The sequence below is a fragment of the Arachis ipaensis genome, chromosome B10 (assembly GCF_000816755.2).
Source record: "Arachis ipaensis cultivar K30076 chromosome B10, Araip1.1, whole genome shotgun sequence".
NCBI classification, from domain to species: domain Eukaryota; kingdom Viridiplantae; phylum Streptophyta; class Magnoliopsida; order Fabales; family Fabaceae; genus Arachis; species Arachis ipaensis.
Window position 1 is genome coordinate 80,205,543 of NC_029794.2, and position 12,790 is coordinate 80,218,332.

The 12,790-nt window shown below is 34.4% G+C and overlaps 2 long non-coding RNA genes across 5 annotated transcripts; both read left to right on the forward strand.

The window, feature by feature from the left end:
* On the forward strand, positions 1,369 to 5,435 carry LOC107623944. Of its 2 annotated transcripts, XR_002355504.1 has the most exons (4): positions 1,372 to 2,084; positions 2,175 to 2,281; positions 2,402 to 2,588; positions 5,228 to 5,435. It is a non-coding gene; the product is annotated as an uncharacterized LOC107623944 (long non-coding RNA). The 2 variants fall into 2 exon arrangements; XR_002355503.1 differs by having other exon boundaries at positions 1,369 to 2,084; positions 2,175 to 2,588.
* LOC110267652 lies at positions 7,784 to 12,173 on the forward strand. 3 transcript variants are annotated; one of them, XR_002355507.1, is made up of 4 exons: positions 7,796 to 8,303; positions 8,414 to 8,500; positions 8,621 to 8,807; positions 11,784 to 12,173. It is a non-coding gene; the product is annotated as an uncharacterized LOC110267652 (long non-coding RNA). The 3 variants fall into 3 exon arrangements; XR_002355505.1 differs by having other exon boundaries at positions 7,784 to 8,303; positions 8,414 to 8,807; XR_002355506.1 differs by lacking the exon at positions 11,784 to 12,173 and having other exon boundaries at positions 7,815 to 8,303; positions 8,414 to 9,040.

Below are 12,790 nucleotides of genomic sequence, written 5' to 3' on the forward strand. Positions count from 1 at the left end.
GCACATGGTTAGGGACAGCTTGGTTTAGCCGCTTAGACCAGGATTTTAGTCCTTTAGGCCCTCCTTGGGATCCTTTTTAATTGCCCTTGCCTTTTGGTTTTAAGGGTTATTGGCTTTTTCTGCTTGCTCTTTTTTTTTTTTTTTTGGTGGGTTGCTTATTTCTTGAATTTTTGATGCCTTGAGGTGGGGTATTTAATGTTTTCCCACTTCTTAATTGAACTGCTTGGCATTCTTCTGCTATTTGCTTAAACTGTTCTTCCATATGTATATTATCTATCCTTGTCTCCTGTAACCTGTCTTTGAATTCAGCTAGCTGCTTTGTTAGAGAATCTAATTGCTGATTGAATTCAGCAGCTTGTTTTACAGTACTGAATTCAGCAGTTACTGTTTTAACCTCTTCATTCATGGAAGGGTTGCTGCTTAGATACAGATGCTGATTCCTGGCAACTGTATCAATGAGCTCTTGAGCCTCTTCGATGGTCTTTCTCATATGGATAGATCCACCAGCTGAGTAATCTAAAGACATCTGAGCTCCTTCTGCAAGCCCATAGTAGAAGAGCCATTGACAACGGTGATCCACCTACACATAGCTTGCCATAGGAGGACATGCATGCGTGAATCAAAAGACAGAGGAAAGCAGAGATTCAGAAGACAAAGCATCTCCAAAACTCCAACATATTCTCCATTACTGCATAACAAGTAACCTTTAATCCATACTCTCTTGTTTATTCAAAATTCAACTGATAAATAAAATTGACTTCCTGACTAAGAATTGCAAGATAACCATAGATTGCTTCAAACCAACAATCTCTGTGGGATTCGACCCTTACTCACGTAAGGTATTACTTGGACGACCCAGTGCACTTGCTGGTTAGTGGTACGGGTTGTGAAAAGTGTGATTCACAATTTGTGCACCACTAGCCATCTCCAACGTTAGTGAAAAAGTTGAGTGTCACTAACGTTGGCTCATCATTCCCTTATCCACGTTAGCTTCCACGTTAACTAAGTTAACGTGGGAGTTAACGTGGCTCATAGTGGCTTATGTAGGCTGTAACATCCCGCATTTTTGAAAATCTAAATATAAATAAATTGTGATTTTATCTTATTAAGTTTAAACTTTTTAATTTTAGAAATTATTTTGTTAGAAATAATTAAATAGATTCGGAGATAGTTTTATTTTGAAATCAATTAATATTTTTAAGTAATCTTATTATAATAGAATATTTTGTATAATTTTAGTAATTGAAAAATAAGAAAGAATTGTATAATTTAATTTAAGAAACTTCTATTATGAATAAGTTATATAAAAATGTAATTATTATATTTACTTTATGATTTAGATTAAAAATAATTATTTGAGCTCGTTAATAGATTGATAGATAAAATCTTATGCATTTTAAAAGTAATCTTTATAGCATTATATTTAAATTCTAAATTGTTATCCTATCATAAATGTTTTGTAAAATTGTTAAATTACTCGTATATATTTTTCCTAGTCTTATATTTCTTATTTTATACGTACTGTTAGTATCTAATACGTGTACTCCCTAACCAATTAAACGCACACACGCACCGGTATACTTATCTCCTCCTTATAACCCCACGTTTATCCACTCTCACAATTTATCTTCAAAAGAACGTATATCATATATATGTTGATAGCAAAATAAAAGAGGAAAGCAAAAATTAGAGTGGGAGAGACAGAGAGGGAGAGTCCGAACCAAAGGGAGCCAGAGGATGAGAAGGAGAGGAGAGGGGAAGGGAAGGAAGAGGCGTTGCCGGTGATGAACACAGCCACCGTCGCCGCTGTCTGACCGCCACACCACCAAACCCTAGCCGTCATAGAGGAGAGGGTGATCGAAGTAGAGAAGCACCGCGTGAAGGAGGGAAGTTCCATCGCCGGCGCTGCTGTTAGTGGAAGCCGCTACCACCGCAGCGGGGAAAACGAACATGGGAGAAGAGGTTTCGTTGATGCTGTGACAGAGGAAGAGGACGAGACGTGTGTGAGAGAGTGACGCACCGAGGAGGGACCATTCCTCTGCCGCTGCCGCTGCCGGAATTTCTGGTTGCCGCCATGATTAATGGTGAGTCAGTTAAACCCTAGCCATGAGAACCACCATCTCTGAACCTTTATTGCTCTGTAAATACCCTGTATCTGCCTCTGATGTCCTTAGTTATATGATGTTTGCTGGAGTTTGTCCCAATTGGACCCACTGGCGAAGGTGTTGCCGCTGCCGGAAGCCAACGCCGGGCTGTTGCTGGTTCTGATTCTATTACCTTGGTACTGGTCTAATCTTTTCTTTGGGACTTGTCCATTTGCACGCTCTGTTTTGGCACTGGTATAGTTGTTATATTCTTGTTTTAATTCAATTTTAGTTTTTACTTTGTCGTCAATTCCCAGGGCTGTTTATGCCCTTGACTACATTAGATTCAAATTCTTGTCCTGCTGCAACCATCATCATTGCCGCGAAATTAAAGTTGTTGCTGTTCCAGTGGTGTCCTTGATTGCATTAGGATTGTTGTCACTGCTGTAAATTAGAAACGAAACGGGGGCAGTTGTGTTCAAATTCTGCAATTGCGACATCAAGGTAGGGGGTTTAAAACGGTTTGAATTTAAGAATGCCTACAAGGTTTATTGAATAACTGCAAATAGATTTAATAGATGTGAGTAATTGATTGATTATGTGAATATTGAATTGTGGCTGAAATTGTGATTGGAATGGTTGAGATTGTGATTTGAAATTGTTGATTGGTGATATTGATTGATTATGTAGATTGGGAATAGTTTGATGACTTATTGTTGAGAATTACTGAATTTTAATGGGTTATGTTGGATTTGTTGCTGTTGAGCTATTATTTGATATATTGTAATGTTAATGAGCTTGGTTGGTGGTTGATTTGGAATTGGTTTTGAAGGGTATTAAAGGGTTGGGTTTTGAATACAAAATGGTTTACTGAAAATCAGGTTTTCTTGAAATTAAACGGTAACTTTGAAAGTGAATCAATGGCTCTATAGTGACTGAAATGATGAGAATTTAAATGTTAAGTAAATTATATTAAGTGTGATTGTTGAGATTTAATTTTGAAGGTTTCATATTAACTGGAACATTAGTTATGATTTTTCAAAGTTAAATCGTGAATCTGATTTTCTGCACTATTTTAAATGAAATTAGAAAACTTGAAAATCTACAACTAATTCTATGATGATCGGATTTGCGTGGGACTAAGTCTGGATTAATATTGAGAATATAGGGAGTTGAACTGGTAAATTTAAGACTTTTTCATTAAGTTTATGAATTATGGTGAATTTTTGAATTGGGGATGTCAAATCTGGTTTTTCTGCAGAACGTTTAACACAGCAGCAACTTGATTCTACTATTGGAAATTCTGCAGTTGGAATTTTGAAATGGAACCAATTTTAAATGAAACTTTGTCTTATTACTTTAATTTCATAAAAATTTAGAATTGTTAGAGTTGTGGTTTTAAATATTTGGATTTTCAAAGAAAGATGTTTTATGCAGTAAAAGTCAGGCTTTGTTTTCTAAGTCAGTAACTTTGAGGCTTTATAATTTTTAATTCTGGAATGATATTGCGATGCAACCAATTTGAGGTGAAAGTTGAGTATGTATAGTATATATGATTCAATTTTTATGGTTTTTCATGTTTTAATAAGTGAGTTATGGGACATGGAAGAGGTTGTGTTCAATGATTTGTAAAACAGAATTCTGCAGAAAATTATCTAACTTCCAAGCTACGTAACTCCTTCATTAAAAATGGTATGACCCTGGAACCAATTGAGAAAGAAATTTGGATGAGTTATGTTTAACCACATTAATTTTGAAGGTAGTTTGATTTAATTTGGATTTTATATGAAATTTTAAATTTTGTATGCTGCTGCTGTCTTCTGGTTTTAAAATACTGCAGAGCAGTCACGGTTTTGCTTATATTCCGAAGTTAGAGTCAGCGAAAAATTGTGATTTTTAGTTTAATAGAAATCTTAATCCGAGACGGTCGCATGGATATAAAGTTTGCGTGATTCCGAATTCATTTGATATTTTAAAAACAAAATAGAAATTAGGCTGCCAGGTTGTGTTGACAATTATTTTGGATATGGAATTTAAGAAATAGATTTTCTATACTATTATCAAATGTTTTTGAGAATATATATTGCTGTGGCAACTGCTGAAAGAGGCTGATGAAATTTTGAGAAAGAAGGAACCCGTAAGGGTGGCTAAGTCCTATTTTTAAAGGAGATTATGTCCAAATTTTTATCAAAGTAAAAGGGCTTAATCAAAATAAATACTTGAGACTTGTTTAACGATAATAACTTTACTGATTCTTTTGAGAAAATATATTTGGTTTATAAAGGTGCTAGTAAGGACAGGGGTTTTGTCCCGCTTGCATATTTACAATTACAAAAGAGTAAAGAGATAAAGAGAAAAAGAGTAATATAGATACAGATGAAAGAGTATTCAGAGAAAAGTAAAGAGATACAGAGAACAGAACAACTAGAGTAGAGTAAAGAGATGCATAGAAAAGAGAAACCAGAGCAGAGTAAAGAGATATTTGTATATTTATATATATTAGTTGCTTGATGCAACCCATAGCTATATTTATAGGTACTAGGACTAGACATTCATCATATGCATCTATGTGACATTGTTTGGGTGTGTATATTGTAATTGGTTTGCTTATGTGAATAATTCTGTTTAACTGCTAATTGCTATACTTGATGTAATTGCTCTTGATTGTGCTTGAATCTCTTTACTTGTGTTTGTATCTGATTGGCTGGGTTGTAGTGAATTGGGTGTTGATTGAGTTGCTTGAGCCTAAGGCCGTGATTGGTTTGTGGTTGAGGTTTCGTAAAGTATGAAAGTTTAAGCTGGTTCAGTATAGACTTAATAAACCTATGCTTGTAACAAATTAGTCATTCATACAGTCTAGGAAAACTTTTAAGGCACATATAAAGTAAAATATGGGTTTAGGATTTTGGATAATTATTTTAGGCTTCTAAAGAAGGTTTTAGATTTTTGAAAGTTGAGCCATTGGTTTTCAGAAGAAGTTTATATAAGGTGAGCGATGAATACTGCGAATGAAAGTAGTTTTCTTTTCAATGTCTCTAAATGAAATTAACTATTTGCGCTTTATTCTTTACTTTCACGGTATTCTCGACCTCTACTGAGAACATGTGGTTTGGTTCTCACCCCGAAATTTTCCACCCTTTCAGTGACACAGGTTTGAAGATGCAATTTGAAGCTGCGAGCGATTAATAGGTTTTCTTTATGGTTTTAATTGCTTTCATAGAATCCCCTCGCTCTTGTCCTTTGAGGTTTTATTTTAACAGAGGGGTAGGTGTTGTATTTGGGTTTATATGACTTCTTATGTATAAGAATTACTATTAATAATACTTATGTGATTGTTATTATTATTTGCAATGTTTATCCTTGATACATGTCATTAATGAATAAAAAAATTTTCTGGCATTTTCTTAAAACTGAAACACGAAATCGATACAAAGGCTCAGTAATTAAGTAGTTAATATTAGAAAAGGTCACGTAACGTTCTTTCTAGTAGAAATACCCTGACTTAAGCAAGGTATTTTGCTGGAAAGGATGTTACAATATGGTATCAGAGCAGTCTTTCCTGTAGAGCCTTGGGAATGGACTGACTATGCTTCATTGCATACTCTGAGTGTCTATCATGCCTTAAGACTTGTCTTGGTGACGAGAGTTTTTGTTTGATATGCATGACTGTCTGATGATTAACGCTATTAGTTTACCATTGCATACCTCATGGTATCAAGTTTGGCCAACTTAATACTAATGATTTATGTATATGGGAACACTAATAGGTTATCTTAGACGAAATAGAAGTGATAGGTTAACGCGAATTACGAGGTTTTGGGGAAACGTTAGAAACTAAGTTCTAGAGACTAGTTCCGTTTCGACGTATGCTCTTTATTCGTGCTTAGCGTTATCTCTTTCTCTACTAATTGTAATGGAATTTCTAATTTTTGATCTCTTTCTGACTAACCTTGTATTATCATTCGTGCACGTCCTTGCTTGCCTCTGTATCTGGTTGTTGTTTGAATCTTTTGGAACATTTATCCTTACCTTGCGAACTCTATGCTCCTTGCTCTGAACTCTGATTTATCTCGGTGCAACATACCATTTCTTGTAATTTCCTTCTTGAGTACTTGATTCAGATTCTCTTCGAGAAAAATTTCAATTTAAATCTTTTCTTACTTGACTATATCCACAACCCTTACTTAAATTTTGATGGGATTGTTTTTAATTCAGCCTAGACTTTCTTACATAAACTCTGAAGCTTCTTTATGTAGTTTAATCTTGTTTATCTGTGATATACCACTTATCTTTTATTGATTTATAGAAAATTTTATTTTTGAATTTATTCTTTGAATAGAAGCTGATTTTCTTCCAACTTTTTCATAATTTTATGGCTATTCTTACCTAATTATGTACTTAAGTATCCTCCAAGATTTTTAAAGAAAATATTTTGTCCTTAGCGCCAAACAAGCTTTAATTTACAAACCTCCCCTGATTTGTTTTGGTTTGAAATTAAATCGGTATAACATATTGTTTATACATAATTTAGTACTTTTGAAAAATGTTGGATTTAAATATTTTCTTTTAAAAAAAAAAATAAACTAATTCCCTCTATTTCAAATTGAAGTTGTTCAAAATCATTGTACTATTTTCCCTAATGATGCTTATATTGAAATTGTTTGATTCAAAATTCCTTCCTAAGCTTCGAATTAACTCCCTTTATGCTACATTTCGTTGCTTATATATATTCTTCTTGTTTGGTAATCTCATGTATTCCTTCAGAACCTTGCGAAATACCATCTTGTGCAATTGCAAACTTGAGTATTCTTCTAATTTCTCGCATAAATCTTTTGTGCCGTTTATCTTTCTCTTCTCATGTTTCGTATTCCTTATACGCGCTAGTTCTTAGGGACGCGATTTGTGCATGTGGAAAGTGAATCTGGTCAGTATGCGAAGTTATAAGGAGTTTAATTTTGAGGCGAGGAGAGGAAGTGATCATGCTTTGTTAAGAGTTTTGAACGAACATTGTGCCTATTTAATTTTAAATTTTGAAATTTGGTTTGTGTCAAGTTATTTTTATTAACTTTTGCATCACCTAATATATTTTCTTCTATGTTTGTGATATAATTTTCTTGGTATCTTTAAAATATTTGAAAGGGGATGTGAATATGAATTTTTTCTCCATCTTATATCAATTTTCGAGGGCGAAAATTTTTGTAAGTTGGATAGAATGTAACATCCTGCATTTTTGAAAATCTAAATATAAATAAATTGTGATTTTATCTTGTTAAGTTTAAACATTATAATTTTAGAAATTATTTTGTTAGAAATAATTAAATAGATTCAGAGATAGTTTTATTTTGAAATCAATTAATATTTTTAAGTAATCTTATTATAATAGAATATTTTGTATAATTTTAGTAATTGAAAAATAAGAAAGAATTGTATAATTTAATTTATGTAACTTTTATTCTGAAAAGGTTCATGATTTAGATTAAAAATAATTATTTGAGCTCGTTAATAGATTGATAGATAAAATCTTATGCGTTTTAAAAGTAATCTTTATAGCATTATATTTAAATTCTAAATTGTTATCCTATCATAAATGTTTTATAAAATTGTTAAATTACTCGTATATATTTTTCCTAGTCTTATATTTCTTATTTTATACGTACTGTTAGTATCTAATACGTGTACGCCCTAACCAACTAAACTCACACACGCACTGGTATACTCATCTCCTCCTTATAACCCCACATTTATTCACTCTCACAATTTATCTTCAAAAGAACGTATATCATATATATGTTGATAGCAAAATAAAAGGGGAAGGCAAAAATTAGAGTGGGAGTGACGGAGAGGGAGAGTCCGAACCAAAGTGAGCCAGAGGATGAGAAGGAGAGGTGAGGGGAAGGGAAGGAAGAGGCGTTGCCGGTGATGAACACAGCCACCGTCGCCGCTGTCTGACCGCCACACCACCAAACCCTAGCCGTCATAGAGGAGAGGGTGATCGAAGTAGAGAAGCACCGCGTGTTGGAGGGAAGTTCCATCGCCGGCGCTGCTGTTAGTGGAAGCCGCTACCACCGCAGCGGGGAAAACGAACATGGGAGAAGAGGTTTCGTTGATGCTGTCACAGAGGAAGAGGACGAGACGTGTGTGAGAGAGTGACGCACCGAGGAGGGACCATTCCTCTGCCGCTGCCGCTGCCGGAATTTCTGGTTGCCGCCATGATTAATGGTGAGTCAGTTAAACCCTAGCCATGAGAACCACCATCTCTGAACCTTTATTGCTCTGTAAATACCCTGTATCTACCTCTGATGTCCTTGGTTATATGATGTTTCCTGGAGTTTGTCCCAATTGGAGCCACTGGCGAGGGTGTTGCCGCTGCCAGAAGCCAACGCCGGGCTGTTGCTGGTTCTGATTCTATTACCTTGGTACTGGTCTAATCTTTTCTTTGGGACTTGTCCATTTGCACGCTCTGTTTTGGCACTGGTATAGTTGTTATATTCTTGTTTTAATTCAATTTTAGTTTTTACTTTGTCGTCAATTCCCAGGGCTGTTTATGCCCTTGACTACATTAGATTCAAATTCTTGTCCTGCTGCAACCATCATGATTGCCGCGAAATTAAAGCTGTTGCTGTTCCAGTGGTGTCCTTGATTGCATTAGGATTGTTGTCACTGCTGTAAATTAGAAACGAAACGGGGGCAGTTGTGTTCAAATTCTGCAATTGCGACATCGAGGTAGGGGGTTTAAAACGATTTCAATTTAAGAATGCCTACAAGGTTTATTGAATAACTGCAAATAGATTTAATAGATGTGAGTAATTGATTGATTATGTGAATATTGAATTGTGGCTGAATTTGTGATTGGAATGGTTGAGATTGTGATTTGGAATTGTTTATTGGTGATATTGATTGATTATGTAGATTGGGAATAGTTTGATGACTTATTATTGAGAATTACTGAATTTTAATGGGTTATGTTGGATTTGTTGCTGTTGAGCTATTATTTGGTATATTGTAATGTTAATGAGCTTGGTTGGTGGTTGATTTGGAATTGGTTTTGAAGGGTATTGAAGGGTTGGATTTTGAATACAAAATGGTTTACTGAAAATCAGGTTCTCTTGAAATTAAACGGTAACTTTGAAAGTGAATCAGTGGCTCTATAGTGACTGAAATGATGAGAATTTAAATGTTAACTAAATTATATTAAGTGTGATTATTGAGATTTAATTTCGAAGGTTTCATATTAACTGGAACATTAGTTATGATTTTTCAAAGTTAAATCGTGAATCTGATTTTCTGCACTATTTTAAATGAAATTAGAAAACTTGAAAATCTATAATTCTATGATGATCGGATTTGCGTGGGACTAAATCTGGATTAAGATTGAGAATATAGGGAGTTGAACTGGTAAATTTGAGACTTTTTTATTAAGTTTATGAATTATGGTGAATTTTTGAATTGGGGATGTCAAATCTGGTTTTTCTGCAGAACGTTTATCACAGCAGCAACTTGATTCCTCTATTGGAAATTCTGCAGTTGGAATTTTGAAATGGAACCAATTTTAAATGAAACTTTGGTCTTATTACTTTAATTTCATAAAAATTTAGAATTGTTAGAGTTGTGGTTTTAAAGATTTGGATTTTCAAAGAAAGATGTTTTATTTAGTAAAAGTTAGGCTTTGTTTTCTAAGTCAGTAACTTTGAGGCTTTATAATTTTTAATTCTGGAATGATATTGAGATGCAACTAATTGGAGGTGAAAGTTGAGTATGTATAGTATATATGATTCAAATTTCATGGTTTTTCATGTTTTAATAAGTGAGTTATGAGACTTGGAAGAGGTTGTGTTCAATGATTTGTAAAACAGAATTCTGCAGAAAATTATCTAACTTCCAAGCTACGTAACTCCTTCATTAAACATGGTATGACCCTGTAACCAATTGAGAAAGAAATTTGGATGAGTTATATTTAACCACATTAATTTTGAAGGTAGTTGGATTTAATTTGGATTTTATATGAAATTTCAAATGTTGTATGCTGCTGCTGTCTTCTGGTTTTAAAATACTGCAGAGCAGTCACGGTTTTGCTTATATTTCCGATACTAGAGTCAGCGAAAAATTATGATTTTTAGTTTAATAGAAAGCTTAATCCGAGACGGTCGCATGGATATAAAGTTTGCGTGATTCCGAATTCATTTGATATTTTAAAAACAAAATGGAAATCAGGCTGCCAGGTTGTGTTGACAATTATTTTGGATATGGAATTTAAGAAATAGATTTTCTATACTATTATCAAATATTTTTGAGAATATATATTGCTGTGGCAACTGCTGAAAGAGGCTGATGAAATTTTGAGAAAGAAGGAACCCGTAAGGGTGGCTAAGTCCTATTTTTAAAGGAGATTATGTCCAAATTTTTATAAAAGTAAAAGGGCTTAATCAAAACGAATACTTGAGACTTTTTTAACGATAATAACTTTACTGATTCTTTTGAGAAAATATATTTGGTTTATAAAGGTGCTAGCAACGACATGGGTTTTGTCCCGCTTGCATATTTACAATTACAAAAGAGTAAAGAGATAAAGAGAAAAAGAGTAATATAGATACAGATGAAAGAGTATTCAGAGAAAAGTAAAGAGATACAGAGAACAGAACAACTAGAGTAGAGTAAAGAGATGTAGAGAAAAGAGAAACCAGAGCAGAGTAAAGAGATATTTGTATATTTATATATATTAGTTGCTTGATGCAACCCATAGCTATATTTATATATATATATTAGTTGCTTAATGCAACACAGAGCTATATTTATATATATATTAATTGCTTAATGCAACCCAGAGCTATATTTATATATATTAGTTGCTTAACGCAACCCAGAGCTTCTGTAGAGAAACTAAGTTACCTACAGCCATTTTTTGCTTCCCCAGGGCAGAGCAGAGTATATATATATTTTCCTGTAATAAGCAGAGGCTGTCTCAAATGAGCGGCTATTATTATATGCGCATTTATTTAGGAACGAAAAATCGTATCTGGGAAAATCGGGACTACTCGTGACCGGATAAATGTCGGGATTGCGGGCAGCCAACCGACACATGAGCTCATGGCCTGTACTAGGACTAGACATTCATTATATGCATCTATGTGACATTGTTTGGGTGTGTATATTGTAATTGGTTTGCCTATGTGGATAATTCTGTTTAACTGCTAATTGCTATACTTGATGTAATTGCTCTTGATTGTGCTTGAATCTCTTTACTTGTGTTTGTATTTGATTGGCTGGGTTGTAGTGAATTGGGTGTTGATTGAATTGCTTGAGCCTAAGGCCGTGATTGGTTTGTGTTTGGGGTTTAGTAAAGTATGAAAGATTAAGCTGGTTCAGTATAGACTTAATGAACCTATGCTTGGAACAAATTAGTCATTCATACAGTCTAGGAAAACTTTTAAGGCACATATAAAGTAAAATATGGGTTTAGGATTTTGGATAATTAATTGATGCTTCTAAAGAAGGTTTTAGATTTTTGAAAGTTGAGCCATTGGTTTTCAGAAGAAGTTTATATAAGGTGAGCGATGAATACTGCGAATGAAAGTAGTTTTCTTTTCAATGTCTCTAAATGAAATTAACTATTTGCGCTTTATTCTTTACTTTCATGGCATTCTCGACCTCTACTGAGAACATGTGGTTTGGTTTTCACCCCGAAATTTTCCACCCTTTCAGTGACACAGGTTTGAAGACGCAATTTGAAGCTGCGAGCGATTAGTAGGTTTTCTTTATGGTTTTAACTGCTTTCGTAGAATCCCTTCGCTCTTGTCCTTTGAGGTTTTATTTTAACAGAGGGGTAGGTGTTGTATTTGGGTTTATATGACTTCTTATGTATAAGAATTACTATTAATTATACTTATGTGATTGTTATTATTATTTTCAATGTTTATCCTTGATACATGTCATTAATGAATAAAAACAAAATTTTCTGGCATTTTCTTAAAACTGAAACACGAAATCGATACAAAGGCTTAGTAATTAAGTAGTTAATATTAGAAAAGGTCACGTAACGTTCTTTCTAGTAGAAATACCCTGACTTAAGCAAGGTATTTTGCTGGAAGGGATGTTACATGGGTTAATTCCAACGTTAGTGACAATGTTGGGTGTCACTAATGTTGGCGATCACCTCCCTTCTTCACGTTAACTTCCACGTTAACTAAGTTAACGTGGGAGTTAACGTGGCTTATTGGGGCTTGTGTGGGTTCCTTCCAATGTTAGTGACAATGTTTGGTATCACTAACGTTGTCGACCACTTTGTCTCCTCACGTTAGCTTTCACGTTAACTAGGTTAACGTGGAAGTTAACGTGGCTTATTGTGACTTGGCCAACGTTAGTGACAAAGTTGAATGTCACTAACGTTGGCTTCCCCTTTACTTCTTAACGTTAGAGACCACGTTAACTAAGTTAACGTGGCAACTAACGTGGCCACTTATGAGCTTGGTCCAACGTTAGTGATAATGTTAAGTGTCACTAACGTTGGCTCCATTTCCTTTCTTCCACGTTAGTTCATTGATCTTTTTGTTGTTATTTCAGGGCTTATTTTCATTCTTAGGCTAAGTGCTCTGTAAGGGGGCAACTCTTTAAAATAAGCTTTCAGCCAACACTCCCGAACCAGTTGGTTCAAGGTGCTAGGTGTTGAAGCACCCCTAAGGACTTACTCCCTCAAGTCTCTCCCCCATACA